Raw genomic sequence first — 7,384 nt, 5'->3', positions numbered from 1 at the left:
GGCTCAATATGAAACACGTCTTCCTATGCTTCCATGTATTCCTCCATCCTTGACGGAAGTTCTTGTTTTAACCCACAAAGTCAGCAATCGGATGTGATATATTTAACCACGCACACGGACGTACTCTTGGGAGGTGTAGCGACCTGTTCAGTATCGGAGCAAGGGAAATAGAACGTACGGAACAGTCGAATAAGTTGTGTTTGATTGGTATCTTCAACCGAAAACATTTGCTTGGAGTGATTTGGTTTTCATTTGAGCCTCTAACACGACTGAGAAAATATTTTTCTAAGAGTTTAGTTTGCTTTGCACCACAGTTGATTAGTTTTTTTGCAAAACGAATGGTTTAAACCCTATCACATAAAATAAAGATATGCGTCTGCTTGACGCGTGTGATCATTGTATGGAAGAGTTCATATTTTTTCGTCTTTGGTTTTCAAAAGTACAGTTTTTGTTGGGAATTACTACTGTTGTTTTTAACGTAGGTTAAACTTGATCTATACATTTTGTTTTCGAAAAGTAGTAGAAAAAGATTTATAAATTGAAACTTAATTATGACTCATTTCATCCGGTCAGGACCATGTTATTCCTTGCGTATACTATTTTATTTGATCAAGTAAATATTTGATCACACACTGTTCCATCAGTTTAGTCTCTCACATTATGTTTCCAATCATTCACTTGCATAAAAATACTGGTTGTTGCCATTGAACCAAACATAACCCCATCTGGCATTCTCTAGACGGCAATCAGATTGTATCGCAACGTGTATTAGTTTTGAGAAACATGTAAAATCTGCATGATCCAAGTTTGCTTTAAGCGAGCGACACGCTAGTGTTGGTTATATTGTTTACATTGAATATACCATGATCTGATTATAATCAATGAGCTATTTGAATGCGTATTATCTTCTAGTACAAAAGAACACTTCCAATGACGTGTAGTTCTTACATTGATTAGTGGAGTAACAAAATCGTTGAACAGATTATTTCCGCTATAATGCTTCCTTGCGAATGTAAGGTATCATTGCAGAGAGGATGTATCCACCAACTCATCAAGCATAGCGAGAGACAGAGGCAGCGTGTAACGTTAATTCCATTATTTCCAGAATGCATCCACGCTTCATTTACAACGGCGATAAATTGTCATGTGGCGGGTTCATAACGGCCAAAGAGCGGATTATGGTTGTCAGACTGTGTGGTTTGAAATATGTAACGAGCATGGGTAGGGGGAAAATCGCTATCCAACATTTGCTGACAGAAGGGTTGCATCAAGTTACTAAAAGAAATAATTAAAATACTCGACTGAATTGTTGTTTTGGTTGTTTACAACCACAAAGAATCAAGCTTCTCTTCGTATTTTTTGTGTTTGAATTTTGGTTCATATATCCAAATCCGAGTAAAATAAGTAGCCTTCTTCTTTTTTGGTAAACCTATCGTCTTTGGCCTTTCGCTTGGAAGTATGAGACTTGTTTCATTGTCATTTCCCTGACCAAACCTTCGACTTAAATCTTGAATTCTTCTAGTTTTCTAAAGTATTTATGATAAAATCCCTGTTAATCCACTGCCGTTATATGAGTTGCCATGGATTGGTTGTAGATCGATTAATCACAACACGTTTTGACGGTGTATTTTTTGTATGCACTTGGCAATAATTAGAAAAGGTTTGGATTTCATACAATGTTTCTTTTGATTTTATAAACGTCTTTAATACGCTTTTTATTGATACCTTCCATGTTCTTCAAATAGTTTGTTAGAGTTGAATCAGAATACTTGGTGAAAACTTCTCCTTTACGAAACGTAAGGTATACGAGAAACAAGACGTTGCCGGTTGACAATGTTGCCGATATTTTCGGCTTCGATTGGACAACCTTTCGATATGATCGGCTTGACTTGGTTGTCGAAAATCTTCTGATGCTAGTATTCTTCTGGCGTGCGGTATCCTTTTAGCATACGGATGTTGACATCAAAGTGAATGTCAGCACGTAGGCGGTGGAAAACACTTGCCATCAATTATCCATCGAGTAGAGGTCGGGGCAACGGCATGAGGATTCGCCGAGGACGATGGCTATGGAGAAGTCCGGTAGACTGTTTGGAAAAGGGTGTGCCGGAAACATTCCAGTCTTAATCCAAGTAGCTTTTCTGCCGTGCTTTCGTTCCAATCACCATGTAGACTACCGATTTGGTTCCTTCACTTGTGCGAAGATTTTCTGCGAAGCGAAGGTTTCTTTTGGAACCACGGTTAAAGCGCCTCAGCAAGGGAGCAGTTTTCAACAACGCATCGGTGAACACGATAACAGGGTGCCTGCCGGCAATCGTGTGTAGATACAGGTAGAAAGGATGTGATATAAAATGTATATTTTATGATCACACATTTGCTGCGACACGATCAGCTGCCAGAATACAAACGTTTTCGAAGATAGGAGCGCTTTTCTGAGCGTTCCTTTCTAGAATTAACAGAACCAGCGAACGCGTACTTAGTTTAATCGAAATTTATATTTGTTTTTGTTATTGTAACATTATTTGCGGAGTGGACGAAATTGAAACGTATTTTTGCACAAGAAAAAAGTAACTCTAGTGATTGCAGAAAAAAAAAGTGCAGAAGGTCATCTCATGAAAACACCATGAAAATTTGCTTGTAATTTAAACAAACGCCAAGCCTTTGCAAACCGGATAATTTAACTCTTACTCAGAATCTTGTGTGTTTAATTGAACCGGTACCGGTCGGATCTGTTTTGTGGAGCATATTGGTAACTGCACTCTTATTTCCGATTTCGTGACTGTTTATCCTACTTTCCACACAAGTTTCATTCGTTTATAGCTGCACATACACGTATTTCAACTTTGCAACACTCCATTCATCGTATTTTCAATGAAAATCATATTGTATTTGGTATTGCCCTTTTTTGGTTGGCGATCAATGTCATACGAGTGAAAAGTTTCGTTAAAGTTACGAGGGAGCTTGTCGCATTGCAAGTGGAAATACGGGTAAATAATCACTACTAAAGCAAACGATTTTTTCCGCCCTTCGACCTTTTCGAATCCCATCGGCAACGAATGCAACTCTAAATACCTGAGGTGTGAACGACGGTGAAATGTGGTCAGCTCGTACAGGCCAGAGCTGTTCTCGGCGGGCAGTGAGTCGGGGTGAGCTATGACACCTACTTTCGGCCATCAAAGCCGTGTGGTAGACTTCTACCGCTGCACATATCTTCACCTGACCCGTAGGGATCCGACCAACACGAGTAAAAAAGCAGAAACACGTCCAGCTTGGCCAATTCTTTTCCATATAGCTGTATCGGTCGGGTTTTCTGTGGTCATAGGGTAAGACCATACATACACACACACACACATGTCAGTTTTGGGGTGTTAGATTTAGTAACGGTCGCTCGTAGTACCCCGGGCTTACGAGCAAAACCATCGCTTCGGACCAGCATAACCTGAGCAGGGGATATATTTATAAATAGCTGAAAGGTATTCTGAGCACGTTGCCCGTTCGAGCTATTTATACGATATTCCTTAGTTGTTCAACTCTGCAGATGCCAGAACTTAGTGCAGTCTGCAAAGGGTCATGACATGTGAGACATTCACGTCACTCTCGATGGTAATAAACACATTTGTGCTGTGACATGGGTAGGGGTGAACAAACACTTCGATAAACTAACGGAGGTAGTGGAGACTATGAACTCAATGGCGAGAGAATCAGGCCAATCTTATGCAGTGTATGGCAGTAAGTTGGCGTGTTATCTATGTATTATTTGCTACATACCAGCTTAGGGTTTATCTTTATTTAGTACTGTATTGGATGTAGGTCTTCGGGGTATTTCATTTATGCTTTATGCTTCGTTGATTTATTGCTTATTTTTGTCTAAAAAAACGTCTGACGTTCATTTTATAAGACATGGTTTCTTATCCAACGAAGGTGTTGCTATACTGTGTGCTTTAAATTGCTTAAACAAATATCAAACACGTTGTTTATGACCGACAATGGAAAGGGTTAACATGTCATCGTTCTGCTGTGTGTATTTTATCGCTATTCAGCCGAATTCAGTTTCCAAGCCTATTTCATGCTCGAGTAGAGGTGATAAATTGCATCATTTACCAATTAGAAACATCAAAGCTCGTCACTCACTCACTCTAAATCTCACTGACCGCAACCCCCCCCCCCCCCCCAAACTTTTAGAATGTGGCAGGTTTTCGGACAGTAATGAATGAGGATGATTTAAATTTATTTGTATTTTTTTTGTGATTCTTTCAATCGGAGTAAACACTCTTTTGTTCTCTTTTGTATATGTTTTGAAACAACAAAACAAACTTGTTCGCTGTAAATCGTACTTAATTATGAGAACACCAAGCCTTCAATCAAATTTTTTTTGAAATTTATACAAATAAGCGTTATGCTACTGAAAACGATAGAAATGTTTGTTTACTCAATGGTACATGCATACAGAGCGTTTGTGCTTGATGCTTTTAATCATTGACAAAGTTCAATAAATTTAAGCGTAGTATTAATTTTTTTTCAAATTCTAGTTTCGTCATTGTTATGTTTGGTATATTCTGATGTTTTTAAAAAGTTATCTTTGCCAACCTGGGCCGTAAACCTTCTTTTGGACAAATGGAGGCGCCCAGTTAATCACTGTTTAGATACGATGGAGGAGCCCATTGCTTGTGTTATTCTGGCAACATAACATTTTCCGTCGATTAATACCAAAAGTGAAGCAAACAACTTTAAAACCTTATTGAATTGCCAACGGTTGCCGTCAATTCATTGCTCGCGAAGGTCTCCAAGGGTTCGTTGGATTTAGATATCTCATTATTGATCTGCAAATTAAACAGGTCATGAGTTTTGATGAAATTCTTTCCTTAGTTTTCTAAGGTAAATTTCTTTATTTTTTCACGTTTTGAACAGATGCAAAGAGATGGAAAAGAGTGATACAAACAAGAGTCAGCAACGATTTATCTTTGTCGGACCAGTTGGTCTCAATTTCCCCAATGTAATCGATGAAAATTGACCAACAGTCGTTCAAAAGTTTACTTATTGTGCTATTGTGATGTTTGCAAATACATAAAACATAGTCGGACGATTGACAAGAAAAAAATTCGACCAAGATTACCCTGCGCTTCAAAAATACGTCAATAGTAGCTTCTGTAGAAACTACTTTGCTTTCATCTTGCCCCTGTGGGATTTCCGAAAAAACCGTTGTGTGATGTGAAGCTTTCGTTAGTTTGATCACACGTCGTTTTTGATGTTCCCGGAAATATTCACTTTTCACCTAAACAAGGATATTGCATCCTAACTAAACACTCTTCTGGTGTGTTCTTTCAATTTCCTTCTTTCTGTAGGCAAGTTTGAAGAGATTTTTGTTTGACCCGGATAGTTTTTTTATCAATCTGACGTTTCGAATCGATTTGGAATGTGTTCAATTTTTGCAATATTAGGACAGAATGGTTTTTACAACCGAGTTTTAGCTTCTTCTTTTGCTGCCACTATGACTGTCCAAAAGTGAAGTACGTTTGGTATTTATATCACACATGTTCTTGGTAGGGTTCTGAAAAGGGAACTGAGAATTAATCAGTCGATAGAAACGATTTTGCATAAAAAAGCAAAGCACGAAAAAGGGGTCGGAAATCTTCATCCTTCTTCTAAAACATTGCTTTTAGTTTCAAATGAAATAAGATAGCAACCGTTGAAAATTGAAAATAAAACCCGGGTGTTCATCGACGCTAAAGACAAAGCTTAATCTGGATCGTTTTGCAGTGGAAAGAGATTATGTGAGTTCAGCTTGATGTTAATTTTGTTCAATAACTTAGTGCTTATTGCATTTTCTATTTCCTTGAAAATCCTTCGTTCTAATCACAGATTGATTTGAGTGTCATGTTTGACTGTTGAAACTATTTTTGAATAACTTTTTAAGAGATAGTTTTTCAACAATCAAACTAAGAATGCAAATGATCTAGAAGAGAAAAATTGAAAACATGTTAAGAAAAAATAAATAAATTTAAAATCTCAACATTTACAATACGGCACGTACCGTAAAACTAAAAATAAAAGAACAGCTGTTTGTACTCCGATGAGCATCTAGTTAAGGATACTTGATAAACAAGTTTGTAAAAATAATTTAAGTTTGTCTCCTTTAAGCCGGCTATATAACTCTCTGCTAGATAAATTTCCACGGACTGCAGTTTCCGGTTTGGGAAGCTTATATTTCGTTTTGTTCTTGTAAAATAGTTTTGCGCTTAGCGAGTTACATATAACCAACAGCTTCCTCGTTCTCAATCGCAAACCATACTCTATTGTGCCAACATTAAACGTTCTATAACAGATTGTATTGTTTCTCATTTTTTAAACATCAGGTATTTTTAACGCAGCAAAAGGAGCTAAAATATATTTTAGAAATTTTAAAGCTGAGAGTGTTGCAACTTTTTAAGATGGTGCAAAATTGAAATTTGTCTTTACTAGTTGCATTGAGTATAGTTAAAGCAATGTTAGTGGTTTTTGCGCAAGCTTTGGGTATACCCAAAACTGTGCTTATAATCACGCCTAACGCCCCGCGGTAACGTGGAAGCACGTCTCTATAAACCGTTTAGAGAGAACAAACGACGAACTCGCGGTATGCAAGGCCAAAACAATGTTACATTAAGTCAAGCAAAGTTTAAAAGTTAATTTCCAATAAACTGGACCTATCTTTGCCTCTGCTATTCAAACCATCGGAGGACTTTTTTCATTCTTTTCTTAATGGTTTGTTGAAAATTTGATCTCCTTCCCATGGAAACGTGTGTACTAACAATAAGCCAAAAGAATGCTTCCCACACGTGAGTTCTTCCTAGTCTGCCAATGAAATGCTGTCATCTGTCGGATGGATGAATCTGAAGGCTTACAGCGGGGAAACGGAAGAGGGAACCAGAGCAGCTAAAATGACAAAAGTTTTTGATTATTTTACGTTTGGCCTAGAGGTGTGATTTCAATTTTTTCTTCTCCTAGGTTGTCAAGTTGGCTAGCGAAGTGATGCGAAACCGCTGCTAAATGAAACAATTTTGAACTTTCAGTATCATTATGGTTTTTATGTTGCTATCATTTCGTCCTTTTTCATGGTTCTTGGAACTCGAGGAGGCTGGTTCCTGTAACCTGTTACTTTTGTTGTTGTGTTTTTGCTGGTTCCTGTAACCTGTAGTTTTGGTTCAGGACTACTCGGGCGAGTTTTGGTTCAGGGCTGCTTGGGCGAGTTTTTGTTCAGCGATGCTCGGGCGAGTTCTGGTTGAAGGCTGCTCGCCCGAGTTCTGTTTGAAGGCTGCTCGGACGAGTTGTGGTTCAGGGCTGCGTTCATCGCAGGGGTGAGTTCTGGTACAGGTATGTTCGGGCAAGTTTTGGTTCAGGGCTGCGTTCAGGG

This window comes from Anopheles coustani, chromosome 3 (genome assembly GCF_943734705.1).
Source record: "Anopheles coustani chromosome 3, idAnoCousDA_361_x.2, whole genome shotgun sequence".
In the NCBI taxonomy this organism is placed as follows: domain Eukaryota; kingdom Metazoa; phylum Arthropoda; class Insecta; order Diptera; family Culicidae; genus Anopheles; species Anopheles coustani.
Note: the sequence above shows the minus strand (reverse complement) of the source record.